Raw genomic sequence first — 17,425 nt, 5'->3', positions numbered from 1 at the left:
CGCGCGCGGAGCTGAGGCGAGCAGCTCTCGACGGCGCCCCCTGCCGGGCGGAGCGCGCGGTCCTCCCGCGTGGAGCTCGGCGAGGCTTCCCGCCTGGAGCGCGGCTCCCTCTCCCCGGTGGTGTGCGGGAGGGGCCGGGGCCGGTGCTCCGTGTTCGGCCCTGCTCGGCCCAGGCAGGAGGACCCCGAGAGCCACGATGTGGAAAATGAGGTGGAGAAGGGACTCAACTGTCCTCCAAACCGCCCCCAGGCCCTCCCAGTGAGGTGAGCTGAGCCCCGTTGCTTTCTCTCACAGCGAGGTGGGCGTAGTGACTGTAGGTGTGAGACCCGGGAGTCTTTTGAGTTTGTATTACAAATTATTTATGTTTAGTTACTACTTACTTACATTGCTTAAACAACAAACCCGAGGCGGACTGAATCCCGCCCTCGTTCCCGCGCTCGGAGCCGTTCCTCAGCGCGTCGCGTGCGCTCAGCCTGGCGCGGGAAGGGCTCCGTAGTGCTGAGGGGCTTCAGAACTGCTGCCACATCGGCTGCGAATTAAGGGAACTCCTCTGAACTACCCTAGAATTCAGGTCGGTGAAGGACAGAGAAATTTGTCTCCAGCTTCTCTTAAAATCAGTAAACTTTCTGGGCCTCTGGCAGGGAAACCCTGGGTGCAGCCTCAGCGGGCGCGGGTGGCTGCTTCCCTGCCCAGGGGGCACGCTCCGCATCTCTGTTCTGTGTAACGGCTGTTAACTCTCATTATATTCCCCAATACTTTGTTGTTTTCCTGCTGGATGTGAGCCAGCAGCGTGCCCAGGTGACCAACCAGGCCAAGGGCATCCTGGCTGCATCAGCAGCAGTGCGGCCAGCGCTCATACACTTACATTATTTCTGAATTTTTATGTTGATACCTGAACAATTTTTAATTTGTAACCTGGATCACGTTGTCAGTTATCCTGCCAAGTACCTTACATTGGTTCGCATTTTTAGCTGGCTGCTATTTAGTGTTTAAAGCTTATTTTGGGCCATAGTAGCATCGGAATAACAGTATTTTTACTAGGACAGCATTTCATTCCTGGGGCTTCCACGCCTCGGGTCAGGAGCTGGACTTGGTGATCCTCATGGCTCTCTTCTGACTTTAGGATATCCCATGATTTTACTGCCCAAACCAAGTGTTTACACAGTAACATGATAGTTATCATTAACATTTATTACTGTTTTTTTTAATGTTTCACGAAAGGGTGCTTCTTTGAGGAATTACAGTATTCTATAGAGAAGTCCATATAATTTCGGAACTAGCCATATCCTTGATCTGGTATTTCCTACCTGAATTAGAAACAATGTTTTCTAAGCAGTCCAAACAGAATAGAACAATTCAGGCATTTCACTGCGTTTCGTTAGCTGGTTATTTCTGTCTGTTATCCATCTACCTATCTGTATTTATTCTGGTTAAATACAGTGAGAGGTACTTTTTCCGCTTACATATTTATTAACCAGTAGAGGGCTGTCATTTGTCAGGGTTATCTTAGAAGTGCAGAAATTAGACCTAAATTCTTGCATTTCATTTCTAGGTCTTTGTGTGTGTGTGTGTGTGTGTGTGTATGTGTGAAACGTCAGAGTAATACTAAAAAGAAATAATCCTAAATACACAAGAAAGAAGTTGTATAGGAACAGGATTAAAAATGGTGAGAATTAAGAGCGATGTATAATTTTCAAGTTGGGAATAACAAGTCAGAAGCAACATATTGAGAGGAAAGCCTGCTAATATATCTCTGTATTTATCAGTGAAGACTTATTTTTATTTAAAAAAAATTAGAACTTGTTCATATATATATGTAATGAACATTATAGATAACTGTCGGAGGTTAATTCTGTATCAAATTATAAATAAACACAAAATATAGGCTACTTTCAAGCCAATAAATTACATGAGATTGGTGGAGTCTGTTACCAGCCTCCCAAGAATGACATTTACTTACACATTTTAAGAATGCATTAACTGGCCTGTTGTATTCATCAAGCTAACGCTCTTTGAGAGGCAGATTAATTGTATGGTGGTGCAAGAGAACAAGTCATCAGAGGCAGGCTTATTGCTTGTTTTGGTTGTTATGAATATCATAAAAAAATTGAGATGAACCTGCTCTGTAAGATATGCTTTTTGGCAGCCAATTGTTTTTTTTAATTTTAATTTTGACAAGTTATTACTAAAGAAGAGAAGGATGCAAGAAGCCTTAAGTCAGTCATTCATCTATCCACGTGTGCAATGACAACACTCTTGTCTGAAAACTAGTAACAGTTCTTGTGCAATACATTAATAAACTAATGTTGTAATGTAAAGAGTTGAGGAAGACTCCTTGTGAGAAGAAGACCAATCTTTAGATAAATTCTCTTGAACTTATTTTTTATTCTTTTTCAAACGTCAGCGAGTTATTATGCCTTTCATCCTGTCGTTGTGTTTAAGAAAAGCTCATTATTTTCAGCTGTGAAAACGTGGTGAGGCTTCCTGCGCTGTGGATGTCTCGGTTTGGCCTTGTCCCGTGCTGGGGTGCTGGCCTGCCCAACTCCATCAACTGTGAGAAAAACCTCTGACCGACCCAGTGGGTGTTCTGAGCCTCACTGTGCTATGCAGTTAACAAGACAGTGGCAAATTTCGGTGAAACCACTACGAATTCTGGCATTTCACTATTTCCCACAGAACTAACTTTATCGTAAATAAAATCGACTATATTTATTTATCTCAAATCCTATACGTGTTGAGGCATTTTCTCTAGTTAGGTTTACCAGCCAGTCCCTAAACTCATTAGCTGATGAACCCTGAGCGGTTCACATCCACCGTCCTGCTGTTACCGTCGCGTTGTTCGTGGCGGCATTTTTGTTCCTTTCCAAACTTTCAGTAAAACCAGCGAGCTGTTGAAGCTTATAATTAAAAGCCAAGTCTGCTGAAGCAAAAGTGTCTGAATTAATGCGTGGGTTTACAATCCAGGTTCCCAATTTATGCATATGTATTTAAATATGTAGAAATTTCCTTTCTGAGAAAAACAACAAAAACAGAAATACTGATATATATCTGTAAGTATAAAATAACATTCAAAATTGAAAAAAGTGTTCCATATCTGGGAGATTGATGAGAAGTCATTTTATAGGCACATTTGTTCACTTTCTTGGAACATTTAGTTCTAAGGTGGGCACCTTCTGTGATCTGTGATGGACTGAAATGGATTTTTCTCCAGCAGTCTGCATTCTGAACATTCTTTACAGATGAAAAAATATTTCCCCTGTAAAGGAAAATCCAATTATTCTTTCCCAGTGAAGCTATCCTGAAAGTTAATCATGACATGATTTTGCTGGGTTAAAAATGAGCTCTGATTAAAGAATTGATCTGGGCTGTGGTCTGATGGATAGGGAACATTAGTAAGGGAAAGTTAAGTTCTTGTCCTGGATGAGCTTTGCGCAGACCATGAGACCCTGGAATTACTGACTCCGTCACCTTGATTTCCCCTCTGTTCCAAGTGCTGTACGACAACAGCAGCTGTGCTTGCTTCACTTTGTCTTAAGTCAGCTCAGAATTAAACTTCAGCAGCTGTTAATGATTTCCACAGTCTTTTTTATCCCCAGTTGCAAAGCTAAATTAAAAAGTGTAAAGATACATATAGTTTGATATAAGTACCCTGAACAATCTTGGTTTAGACTTTTTTCTTCACATGTGCATCTTAGAGAAGTAGCATACGTGGTGACTGTGTAGAATATTCCGCTTTAATAGTTTCGAGGTGTAAAAGTCGTGAGATAAGTTGAGATTTCTTTATTGTAGCAATATGTAACAGTGACAGATTAAGCGTATAAATGCATTGCCTATATTCAACGCTATCATGCATTTCTAAGGAACGTGATTATCTTCACCCAGAAGTCGTAAGCTGTTCAGTTGGTAGCAGTACTTTTGCAAGCTAACCGCTTTGGCGTTAACAAAAGAAGGAACAGTTGATGATTCAGCTGTTGACCTTTAGGACACAGTGCTTTGCTACAGCTCTGCCAGTGAAGCAGTCAGTTCTCGTATGGATCTTCTCCAAGATGAACGACATACCCGTGTTCAGATTAGAAATCAGGAGTTTGGAATATGTTGTTGAATGGCTTAAAACAACAGCAGAGCTTTGGTTTTGAAACAGATGAAATCTGGTGGTTGTGGCTGTTCTACTGCTATGGCTGACAGAAGAACTGAATGTTCAGTTCAAGGATGCGTATCTTCTTCCCGAGTTCTTTAGTACAGCAGAAGTACTAGGTCACATTCACTTAGGTAACTTTTCTAGGAAAAGAGATTTTTTTTTCCAAAGAAAGGAAAAGGCACATCCCTGCTTCCACTGTGCCAAGCACAACTGGTCTTGTAACTAAATTAAATAGCCATCTGCCTCGCTGACCTATTGCAGTGAGGGAAAAAGGATGGTTAACTGCTTTTAAGGAAGAAAAACCTAGTGCCCAATTGCAAGCATAAGGTATAAATGCTCTATAGTATGATGCCACTGTTTTCTTGGAACGTTTTCATTTGGGGCAGTTTAAAGTGGGAAACAGCGCTACCTCCTGTCAGCATCACGCTGCAAAGGAAAGAGTTCGGGGATTTCAGTACTGCCTCTTCTCTCCACTTCACTGCTTGTTGGCTTTTATATCCTACTTTGGATGAATTGTGTTTCTGAGAAAGATGTCAAGAAAACTAATCTTCTCTTATGGTTCTTAGTACTTGGAACATCTCCTGAGCATTGATAAACTTGAAGGCATTTCCTGGGACTTATCATGCAACGCACAATCAAAATTGGAATCTACATCTTCACTTTCATTTCAAATCAATATATCTTTCATGCTCTTTACTTTCAGTAACTGTCCAAATTACCTTGCAGATTTCTTAGTTGTATACTATTATGAATATGTGATCTGTTCTATTTTTAATGATATTTTAAATTCAATTTGAAGTAGAGGAGTGTAGCAGAAATGCTAAGTCACGGCCTGAAGCAGTGATGGAGCACCTGGGGGGAAGGCAGGGCCAGCCAGGGGAGCTCAGGTGCAAGCAATGCAATGCAGCTGTGTGACCGGAAGGGTGCAGCCAGGATCCACCCCTTCCCAGCCCTCATTTAAGGGCTGGCAGTGGAGGTAGGGGGATCTCTCTGGAGATCCCTGTGTACTTGAGGCCTTTTGAAGGTAAGCAAGTTCTTCCCTTTGTTTCTCTGTCTATGGATGTTCCCTTTGAGCAAATCCTTGCTTGCTGCTGCCTAGGACCTTGCTGTTCTGCTGTCATTGCTGTGATTTCCTTCATATTAGGAGAGGAAATGTTTTTTAGAGCCTGTAGAAAACCTCTAGTTACAAAGCAGCAACAATCAGTTCACAGTTAAGACTAAAGCTGGCTCCTTATTTAGGCCTGACTAATAAAATGTCTTTCCTGAGTTCCAAGAGTCCTTTGAATCGCTTTCAAACTTCACGTGTTTCATTTTATCCTGATGTGTGTTTTCCCAGGGTGGGAGTAGGTTAGTCAGATCAAGTGTTTTACATGACAATACTCAAAAATCTCATCTGACTTTTAAACGTTTCCTTGAAAGCGTAGGTCTTGCAGGTGCCCAAATTGTTTCACTATTTTCCTGCTAAGAAAACAAGTTCATTACTATAGGGATGTAATCTTTGTATATTAATGAGGAATTATATAATTCATAAACCCTGTGGTATTTAAGCCTTAAACCTTGCCCCAGACAGGAAAGTGAGCAGAATTCTAAACTTGTAAGGCCACGTATGTAAAGGTTATGTTAGGAGGTGTGGATTAAATGAGTCTTTATAAAAGTACAGTTTAAACCAGAAGCTGAAGCGTAATACAGGAGAGACAGAACTAGAGTTACAGAGAGCTTTGTTCCCAAAGTCTGGGGAGATCTGAGGCAGCCTCTTGAAAAAGATTGGGGTTCTTTTCTTTCACATCTCCAGATGTAGAGACATAACAGAGGGTAAAGTAGAAAACGAATCCTAAAAGGCAGAATACTAACCCCTGTGCTGATGCAAGAACAAACTAGTAATTTCTTTTATTTTTTTCTTCAACTTTAATGGAGGTATACATTTCTTGCATTTTTTGCTTTTTTTTCTCCTTTTTTTTTGTGGGCAGCCTCAGTATAGATAGCTGCAGCTGGGTTTGAAACAGGAATATGTTCTGTGCAGAAAGACGGGTGCTTCTAGACATCCCGTGATATTCTGATTCATTCTTTCACGTTCCCTGTTGCTGCCTTTCACTCTCCAGGTCTCAGTTTTTGGGTACTTCCCTCTGGCATCCCAGGAATCATGCTCTCGTCCCAGTCTGCCTTTCTGGTGTATTTCCTATGATTGCATGAGTATGATTTTTATTTTTCCCATGTGTAGGGGCCTTGCTGAAGTCCGTTAAGTAAAATCAATATCTGTGCTATACAGATGTTAACGGTTTTTGTGTTTTATAATCAAACATTTTTCTTCCAAAGTAACTTTAGAACCAAACACTAATTCAGTTTGTAGACAGGCCTGTTTAATTGTAGCTTGTTTTGTATTTAGTCATTTTTTTGTTCTGAAAGCCCAGGCTGTGGCTTGGTGGTGTGGAAAACCTGGCTTCACATCTGGTGATTGCTGTTAAAACATGTTATGATCATGTCACCCAATTATCTGTTAGGTTAACAGTCTGTCACTTCACATTCATTAAAAAAAAAGTGGACTAAAGAAAAAAGTGGATGAATGCTAAACCCATGGACATTACGTGAGAGTAATTATTGTTTGCCCTCTGGTCATCAGAATAACACCAGTGTCACACTTGTGCTGTGTGTGATAAATGTGCTGCTTTGCTCACGCCTGGCTGCGCTTCTGACTGCCAGCAGCATGGGCAGCAGGTGCTTCCTGGCCTTGGGTTTTGGTGGGAGGTTTGGTTGCTGTGGTTTAGAAGACTCCCATAAAGAAAAGGTAGAAAATTCAAATCAGTAGTTTACTGAAAAAGTGCATACTACGGATACAAGCTAACTGAAGATGTAATCTCGCTCCTCCTACAATGACATTTCTCAAACTAAATCCAATATCTGGTAAGCAAATTAGTTTATTCTACCATGGGTCTAAAATAAAGGAGGATGTACAATGTAGCCATTAAAAAAAAAAAAATCCAAATTGCACAAATATGGGCAGGATTGGCCGATAAGCACTGACTTATGGCTTTTAGAAAAGGGACTTTATAAAAACAACTTTGCAGCTTATTACTGTAAACCTGCAATAAATCCAAGCGTTTGACTTTCTCTTTATGGACTGTAAGAGGACGTACCTGGAAAAAAGTGAATGGTGTTTAACACAGCAGTGAACTTCTGCAATAATATTTGGGATGATGTTCCTTCTGGAAATTACATACCTTAAAGGGAAACACTATTGCATCAGAAGTTTGGAACAGCAGATGTATGCATAGTGCTTTCACTCTTTTGTTTAAGAAATCAATATCAAAAGTGTAACAATGAAACTCAGAAATGTGTGTTGAGGGTGACAGGAGCAGCTGTGTGATCAGACACACTGCTGCAAGGAAACATGGGGAGTATTTGGAACTACTTATTAACACCTTCCTGTGGTAGAAATGCAATAAAGTAAATTGAGAATACTTCATATCAAAGAAATAAACCCTCAGAATGGGTCATTGCAGAACTGCCAAGGAGGCTCGGCCATGATCTGTGTGTGTTTATCCTCGTCTTACTGTTGCTTAGTAGATCATGGTAAAGTAACTAAACGAGAAATTGTTATATGTAGGGTTGCTTGTTTTTATCCTTATTTTAATTTTATTTAATTGAAATACTTATTACTTGTTTTTGGATAAAGCTGTGTAGTAGTAGCCATGCTAGGAAGAGAGGGGAGAAGAGTAAGAAAGAAAAGGTAGATAAAGAAAATTCACAGAGGGTGCAACCACTTTGAATGTGTCAGTGCACACTGGACAGGGCCTCTGATCTTAAAATATTTTGAGATTTGGAAAATATGCTTGATCTACCTTTTTAGCCTTCAAAACATTACTTCATAACCCCATTTAGAAATGTTCATAATCCTATAAAAGGGATATATAATGAGGTTCTTAAAAACCCTTGAACATTGATTAAAGTACCTTAGGGTCCAAAGAATCATATTCATGTGCATGCATAATGAAACAAGATCCTAGTTACCTGCCCTGGCTTTGGGCATTTGGCTTTTGAATTCTCGCAGCCTTCAGTCTGGTGTTTGATACCACCTGCAGCCAAAGCTCCTGGTTAGGTTATCAGGGAATTCAGGATTACCATTTCAGTGCCTTGTCCAAATACACGTGTATGGGGAAAGGACTAGGTAAATGGTGGCAGCAGATTCGGGTATGCTTTTACTACACTTTGTCATGTTTTTTTTTTTAACTAGAGTGACCTTCCTTATTAAAGTTTAATCATATATATCTGTTTCACCCTAAAATAGGAAGTACTGAATTATTTCTGATGCTGTGTTTTGAAATCACTTGAATTTTAATGGTATGCACTGAAATAACGAAAATGCATAGGGTTATGACTGATTAAATGTGCCAGAATAATACTGGCAACCACTGCATAATTGCCACTGTACGCAATGTGGAGTCTCCCTGCGAAGTATTTTTTGTAGGAGTTGTAGTATTTAGTTGTATTACTGTTGTTTGATTTTTCCTGTAATACTGCTTTAATACTTTCTTAGTATTTATCCTAGTTAACATAATATTTAATAATCTACTTTTGAGGAGTGAAAGAATTGTAGCACTATTGAACAAGTTACTTTCTTAGTAGGACACTTTTCTCTTGGCAGTTTCTTGAAAAGCCCAAGAGTACTTCAAGTAATTTGACAATATAGTTTGTTTTAGAGTGTGGGAGCACATTTTTCATATCTGTAGATTACTATTCTAACCTGGTTAATCTTGGTAGTAACTGCAATCTACAAAGTCATACAAAGGTTCTTTAGAGGCAGATGCAAAGTAGATTGATAGCCTCAGTCCAGTTTCTCTGGAAAAGGTGTCCAGATCACAGAAAAGCCTGCCATGATTGACACTAATGGGCAGCCCTGCTGGCAGATTTGGGATTGCAGTCAAACGACTGATTGGATAAAGAGGATGAATGAATGCATTCACCGAAGTTCAGAGGTAGCCCTTACCTGCCAGCAGTGACAGATGCTGATGGGGTAGTGTGTTAACCTTGGCAAATGCTTTCCTTTAGTTCCTTTTCTTCATTCTTCCTGTTGATTTTGGTTTCTAGTGTTTCAGAGTAATAATTCTTAGAGAAACAAAAACCACTACAAAATTGAATAAGAAGAAGTTGATGATACTGTTCATGAAATTTCGTACTGTAAGAAAAAGTTAGTGGGAGAGATGAGGTATTTTTCCTGCCAGTCATACCTAGAGAGTGACTATTTTGACTTCTACCAGAAGGGAGGAATGCCAGAATGCCGCAGTATGGAGAGTGAGTTCAGCGAGGTGAAGCGGCGATGGCCCATCCTCGCTGGGGGCTTTGCAGGGAATGAAGCATGATGCCCTTCTGCTGCTTTGTCTGTAAGTCTTGGCACGTTGCTAGAAATTCAGACTCCTGGTAATTTTTAGAAGATTTTTTGACTGTTGCATTTCTTTGCCTGTTTGTGTAGATTCAGACTAATTTGGATTGCTGTTGTCCAAAATGATGCTTTCATAAGCAGTTGGTTTTGGTTATCACGCGTTTGTATTTGAAACAGCTTTTTTGTGTGTGCACATTTATATGCGTGTGTTGGAAATGGTTTGCTTTGTTGTGAGGATAGAAGGTGTGACTGAAAAATAGTCAGTTCTGTTCAAATGGAGCTTGTTACGAACCTCTGGATGGAATCATGGACATACACCAGATCTGTGTGATGAATCTGATCATCAGCAAAACCTCCTGTGTACAATTCCTTACTTTTTCTCTTAGGACTTTTGGTGCTCACACTGAAAATTAATTTAAAACAAATTAAAGAAAGGTGAAAATACTCATGATTGTGTGTCCTTTAAATTAAATTAGAAGACTTGAGGGAATGTTTGTGGTCATTTGTGACCACTCATGCATTTCAATTGTAAATTAATGGGAAATATGTTCCCACAGTCATCTGCAACTGGTCTCATGAGTCATATTACTCACTGTTTTTTTTTTCCAGAAAGCTTCAGTGAGTGTGGGCTGGGATAATCTGATGGAGAAATAGTACATTAGACTGCAGCTCAGGAAAAATACATTCTTCTCCAAACATTCTAGTAAGTTGTGGAGGCTTTACAATGAGTTATGTGCCACAGACCAAGGGACTTTTTCATGATGAATCTCAGTTTGTAGACCTCTGATAAATCTGTTCTAATATCTTCGCTTATGAATGTTATACAGTCAAAAAGTAAAAAAAAAAAAAGGTAGAATGTTGTGTATAAACACTATAATTGCTTTATGATTTTTCATTTCCAATTTGATCAACCCTTATGTAGCAATTATTTTCAGTTATTAGTTTGTAGCTCGTCTGTGGTTCTTATGACTGGGGCTTGTGAAATTCTCTACTTAACAGAATCCAAATGTTGTTGATATTAAAGCTGTTTTTCTGCTGTTCCTTGAAAATGTGATAGTGGTGACCACATCACTGTACACATGGAACGATGAACAAAATAGAAAAGCAAAACCTGGTGGATTATTGTCCCAAATGTGGTCTATGGAGAAAATGAGTATGTGGGGCAGAGCAAATGTTGGAGTATTTCTTGTTTGAAGATTACTTTTCTCATTTGCCATGAAATACTCCCTCAGTGACAAAAGAGTGATAAGTATTACAACTCCTGAGGGAAAATAATCACCACTGTGAAGAGAAGCCCTTATTGCTCAGAAATGTTGGAATTCTTAGGTTTCTTTCTCAGTCTTAAAGTCTTAGTTCATATTAACTACATCATCTTAAGTTAGGTATTTACCTTCTATTGTAAGTAGTACAATAATTGTCTAAGAAGTTGGGGAAGAAGGCTAACTATAAACTTTAAAGGACTTTAAAGCTCTCTCTCCCTGCAACACCAACCTTATCAAGGATGGGTGAAGGAGGTAGAAAGATACAGACTATGCTTAGAAACACAACAGTAATGTAATTAACATCAGTGGAGAGCACATGGTAACATGGTTATGTCGATGTACCGTCCCTTCCCAGAAGGACAATGGGAGGGCAGCAGAGGAGCAAGGACTGATGCCACGGCTGTATCTAGCATCTTTAATCGTGTCATGAAATGCATTTTTTCTTCATCTTGTTCATCTAAGGTGAAAGTTATGACTTGTCTTACTTTACTGGCATTAGCTTCTGTTACCATTAGATGTTTGAATTCTGTGTTGATTTATGTGAATTGAGTCAAGCTCTGCTGCCCTGCACTTTCTACTGAAATTGGATTATAAATACTTGCTGCTGAGTAGTGCAACTAGGCTAGAAGTAGTGGTATCCTCTGTGAACATGCCATAGATTACTTCTGCAAGGGGTTCAGCCCTTCACAGAATAAAGAGAGAGGACAGAAAGGAAACTAAATAGCACCTGGTTTTGCAAAGATGAGCTGTTAAAGTGTGAATGCGTTTGGGAGAATCTTACAGGCAAATAAAATTAAATGGAAGAATATAAATGACATTAGACAGATTGCTCCTGTTCTTGATGAGGCTATGTAATTTACACATTTAAGAAAAATATCTGCATTGGGGAAAAAACCTTGTAGATAAAAATATCTAAAGCTAAAGCAATAGTAAGGACAGAAGTCATGTGTGGGACTTGAACACAGGGAATCCTATTTTCCACAAGATGGAGCTGTGTGATTTCTGCTTTTGGAAGCAAGTCAGTCTGTTAGTAAATGATTCTTTGATTCCTGTAACAAGGACAGAAGAATCACAGTGATCTATCATTGCTTTCTTACTCTGATGATAATAAACTGCTGCAATTTAACTCAGGATGGTTGTTTGGGAGCTAAAAAATATTGAATTTAACATGAAAGCCTCTGGATCTAGGAGAGAAACTATCTTTAGAAAAAGAAATCCATTACCTTTCTCTATGAAGAGCACAGTAATTTGCCTGGTGTGCAGTGTCCTATCAGTTATCCTTTATTTACTCTGATGACTGCAATGCAGATTTCTTTGGAATGATTTCTTATCTTTTATGCTCTGTAAAATCTACATGAGGGGGGATATGACTGCCTAACTGGTAATTCAAACAAATATGCTCAGTAGCAGTGATGGACATTCAGTTCTGGAGTGTTTATTAATCTGAGCATATGTAAGTGCAGTAATTCATCAACAGAAAGGAACAGTGCCTTTGAAAGCAGTATCTGAAAAAGATCAAGGAGTCATAGGAGAAAAGTAACTGAACATGAGTGCCTGGAATGACAGGAGTGGAAGGGAATTGTTTTCTTGGCTGAGATGATCACCCAAACAAAGGCCTGGAAGGACAGGAGTACTCCCGAGCATACCAAGCATCGCTTCTTTAAAGGTTCACTTACTGAGGTGCTGATAACCTGGGTTGTGTCCCCAATAACTCAGGTGCCGACTGTATAGTTACCGATGGAACTGGAGTAGACACGGCTAAAAAGCACACGACTGTGCAAAGAGACTCAAGAGCTCTGGAGTCCTGGCCTACTTGAATTAATGCTGATGAATATATCTAGCGACTTGTTTGCAACGTTGTTAAATCACACTGCATCTGACACTTTCTGATCATTTCCTGTTTTCTTAAATGTTTTGAATTATAGTGGATTAATGTTTACAAACACTTTTCAAACTCTAAAAAATGATCTGATCGCAGCTGATAAATGTAACCCTGGTTTTCAATTCTATTATGTCCACTCAAGCTACGGCTCCTTTCTTCATTTGCTTTTCATTGCTAAAACCTGGCTTCTGCATTGATTCCTAAATGTACCTCCAGCCCACTCCTGCCTCTCACAGCAAGGAAACGGAGGAGACCTGTGGTTGCTTCTGAATTACATGCAAGTGGATTATGTGGCTGATACATACACAGTGATCAGCTTGCTGGTATGTCAAGCGTAACAGATAATTGCTGAGCTTACGCAGCAATATTTTCTTCTCTGGGAAGGCTCATGTCAGTCTTTATCTCCTACTCATCTGTCAGTTCTCATGGAAACTTGGAACCTGGTATCTTTAAGACCAGACCCTTTTGTCAAATTTGATCAAAATTAGCCAATTTATTGAGAAGTTATGAAGGAGGGGATGAGAACTGACAGGCTGGCAGTACATCTGTGTGATCTGTTTCCTTATGAAGCTGGCATGGAAAACAGTTTTCTAGTTTTCCAAATAGGCAATCGGAATTCAGAAACCTTCGTTTAATTGAAGCTTTCAGAAATTCATGTAAGTTAATGTGCAAGTGTTGCAAGTCACAGTCTGCAAAGTCGCCGTTCTGGGTGTATGTGCTTGTGTTTGAGTTCGTGGATATGGATGATCTGATATCTGATGATGATCGCTACTAGAGAACCCCCGAAGGTGAAAAACTAGACCGTAAAGCAGACTCTTTCAGACTGCTTATCTAACGCAAGCCAGTTCTGGAAAAAAATAAAATTCCAAGAATGGCACCAGAGGACTGTTGATTGTCCACAAACTTTTTTCCTGCAACAAACATTTAGAGAAAAGCTGAAGGAAATAGCTGATAGCAAGTGACAGCTGTGTTTTTACATCTTCTTAAGCTGTAATATGCTTTTTGATATAATGATCTGACCCACCTCATACCTTTAAAATATAACTAAAGAAAGCAGATGTTTTCATGAACATTGTTATGTGGAGAAGGGAAATGGTGTGGTTACTGAATTGGCAGTCTGTGGATGGAGACTCCGCCGCGGAGTTAGATATTATTGTAACTTATTGGGTTTGTCTTTTCTTTGGTTATGCATTTCTGAGAGCAGGGAAAGCAAATGACTTTTTTAAAGAAGTCAAATACTGCAGGTGCATGCCTTCTCAATTGATATAACATGAGCCATGTAGATGTTTTATTTTCCTTACTTAACAATTTCTAGTTTGTAAGAACAATCTTGCTTTTGAAGGAGTTGTAAGAAAGGATGCTGTGGTAGGAACCACATTTTGGCTGTGTGTAGTACTGCAGCTATGTAGAGATTTGTCTTAATCCTATCTTTCTCAAGAGATAGTATGATGTATATTCTGTCTCAAAATCATACGAGAGGATGGAATCTCCTCCATCCACTGATAGGTTCTTACATTTTCTGCTTGGCTGAGACATACTTTACTGATGTGGATTTTTCTGAAAATCTTTAATGTGCATTAAATTGCATCCCATGAGGGAAAGCACAGAGAGAAAAAGGGTGGGCGTTAATAGTCAAGCTTTACTTTTATGCCACCAATAAACAACATTGTAACTGAAACACAAAAGCAAAGTGTGTGGAATGCATAATATGAAAAGGAGGCATGTAATAACAGGGAGAGCTTCTGAAGTAACTTAAAGCGCCTTCATTGTTTCTTTATTTGCAGGTAAGTATAGTGCAGCCTATGCACTTCAATCGAGCCAGCAGGAGACTTTAATAAGTCTTAAATAATAAAGCATGAAAGGTTGTTTTCTGAGAAGGATGGGAAGGTGCGTGTACTTATTGCTAGTAATTATGTATCTGGTAAGCGGACACCAAAATAGTTGCTCTGTTTTGCTGCACGGTGGCACCCAAACTAGGGAGCATCTATGGGCTTAACTGAAGCTGAGTTTGCATTTTTGATCTGGTGAGCTCAAAGTTCATGGAGTAGGAGATGTCAAAAATGGTAATCAGGCTAGGAAACATATCCATGTTACTGCTTTGCATCCATCCTGCCAGCTATCAGGCTGTATGATTCAAGGGAGACGAACACTGTGTTAGAACATAACAGTTTATTTAACTGGAATGAAGTAGCTATCTCATTTACCTGTAAATACAATATGAAATCCATTTTAACTTGGGACTAGGATGCAGAATTTCTTTAGTTTTGGGGTTTGTTATCTGGAAAATTGAGTACTTCTTGATCAGGGAAACACCAACCTCTTTTTCTCTCAAATCATCTTGAGATTTGTTTCAGCAGCAACAGAATTTTGGTCTGCTGTTAGCTATCCAGCAAGGTGGTGACTGTATGTTCTTATGTGGGGTTAGATTTCAGTTTCCCTGGCCTATTTCAGTGTGTTAATACATTGATTATTCCTGAAAAACAAGAGGAATAAAACTGTAAAGTGCAGTTAATCTGTAATAACTACATGTAAAGGCAAGCCAAAATGAAATGTGATCCCTGTCAATTTAGGACAAGGTTAATATATTATGGAGCAACTTTTTTGTGCACACAGACTCCACTTGAAATAAAAAAGGTGACTAATTCCTGCTGCGCTCTTAGTAGGCTGCCAGTGAATGCCTATGGTCATTGTGCATGAAGAGAGAAATGCCTCAAACACTTTTACTCCAAAAGTTTAGAATAAATACAGTGACACAGAGTCAGTGATACTGAAAGTCGCCTCTAGCAGAACTTGTAGGAAGCTTTTGTGTGAAGTGTGCATCTTACTGTTTTATTCAATGTGGTTTTTTATTTGGAGAAGCAGTGTACGTGATTGATAACATTCTGCCCAGTGGGTACTGAGGTCTGATATCTACTCTTATCACTTTTTGTTGTAAGAATTTCTGGGTGGAGTTCTCTATCAGAGGGAGAATAGGGGAAAAAATAAATTAATTAAAATTGTGCGTATGCATGTTGGAGCCCTTGATTCATCCTCCTTTAGCAGGAGGAATTTTGCTCAGGTCTAGTTTTTCACTTGTATTGACCCCACAGGAATGGACTTTGCAGACTAATGGATGAGAAGACATCCTAAGATCTCCTCCCTCTAGTATTCTTGTATGCTTACCACTGAGAACTCAAGCGTTCCTCTTCTGCTGGCTGAGGCCCAGAGGATAGCTCTGCTGCCCCCAGCATTGTTTTCTAGAACTTACTCTGCTCATACACTTAATGGGAATTGTTTGGAAGCCATGTGGTGTATGAAATCCATCTTCTTCCCAAAACATAGCTGTGCAATACATATTACCATACAATGAATACTTGATCAGCTTAGTTATTGAGCCTTAATGTACCCCAAATGATGTGTAAATACAATTAAGCTGTAATGAGATGTGTCAGCTGGAAATGGAATGTCCTGGCTGAGTAGCAGGGCTTTGTCTCTTGGAATCAATGTGGCTTCGTGTTAATATTGCAGGCTTATGAATTTTTTAGTTTGAGTAGATGCAAAAATCCTTCAAACTCTATTCTGTATATATCTGATTGGCTGGAAGAATCTGCTGCAGGGTTAGGTAGCTTTCTGCTATGATTCATAGATGTGCTTTCTATCATATGTATTCTCTTACATAGCGAGTGTTGCTTTGTTCTCCTTTCTTTGAAATAAAATGCTCTTGCCTGCTGTTTAGAGTGCTGGAACGCAGATATTTTGAAAAGTATAATTAATTGGCATCAAAATAGTATATGACTTTTTTGAGAGATGATCCCTTTCCAGCAGTTCCTGTTTGCCTGTTTGCATGAATTAATTGGATCTTTATCTTCTCTCCTTCCTGTGTGTATTTTGACTTGGTTTTTATGGAAAGGCGAGGGCTCAGCCTCAGAGATCCGACTGAGAAATAGAAATGATAATGGTCTGTATAGAACAGAAGGGAGATGTGAGTATTGAAAACTGAGAGTAGCTTACTTGGGTACATTTTTACCAAAAATGATTCAGGTGCAGAGAAGCAAAGGGGTGGGGGAAAAACAGATTCACAGGCTTTCTTCTGTAGATGATTCATCTGTAGATTTTGGCAAGCTCTTTAAACACTTCTTAGGGGTGCCTTCATTCTTTTTGAATTGGGGCAATGGCACAAGAAACACCTGAGAAGAAATATTATTTCAGTCCATATTATTTCCAGGTTCAAACTATTTCAAACCCATCATGTTTGATTAATGAATTGCTTACGTTACCACATAGCAGACATAAGCTGTTATGTGTAGGAAGTGTAGGGCTTAGCACACAGACAGAGGAGAATGGAATATTGGTCAAAGGAGATTCTCCTTGCCTTCTTTGGTCACAGCACTACTGGGGTTCATGTTACTTAAGCAGAAAAAAGAAGCATAAACCCACAGAGTTTAATAAGAAGTTTAATAAGAAGTGAAATCCACATTTGGATGAACTTGCTTTTATAAGGGCAGGGAAAATAAGAGAGTTACTGAAACAGTAATTTGAGGGACCTGTGTATGCCCCATAAAAGAAAAATGGCACCCTGATACGGGATGAGCTTCCTGTGCTTTTTAAATTTAGCACAGGTATCAGGATGATGTCTTTTCACTCAAGTTTGAGAGTCTCCTGGAAAGTAAAACTGCCCATGGAGTTTACTTGTGATATTTTCCTGGGGACATTTCTTCCTTCTTTTAGGTGACGGTAGTAAATCATGGATTGGAGTGATGCAAAGCTGCCACAAGATCACGTATCTGCTA

General features: G+C 39.5%; 1 long non-coding RNA gene across 14 annotated transcripts in view; it reads left to right on the top strand.

Annotated features, from left to right (window-relative positions):
• LOC110405685 overlaps positions 1 to 17,425 on the top strand; it is a 382,975-nt gene that overhangs the window by 25,229 nt on the left and 340,321 nt on the right. For 5 of the 14 annotated variants that reach the window (XR_002443060.1, XR_002443057.1, XR_002443058.1 and 2 more), the window contains exon 1: positions 31 to 263. The exons of 1 other annotated variant lie outside the window; for it this stretch is intronic. This is a non-coding gene — a long non-coding RNA (uncharacterized LOC110405685). Of the gene's footprint in view, positions 1 to 29; positions 264 to 293; positions 572 to 17,425 lie in introns of those variants that run through there. 8 more of the 14 variants (XR_002443051.1, XR_002443066.1, XR_002443061.1 and 5 more) reach the window with 5 other exon arrangements.

This window comes from Numida meleagris, chromosome 13 (genome assembly GCF_002078875.1).
Source record: "Numida meleagris isolate 19003 breed g44 Domestic line chromosome 13, NumMel1.0, whole genome shotgun sequence".
Lineage (NCBI taxonomy): Eukaryota > Metazoa > Chordata > Aves > Galliformes > Numididae > Numida > Numida meleagris.
This window is presented reverse-complemented; position numbering and strand designations above follow the sequence as displayed.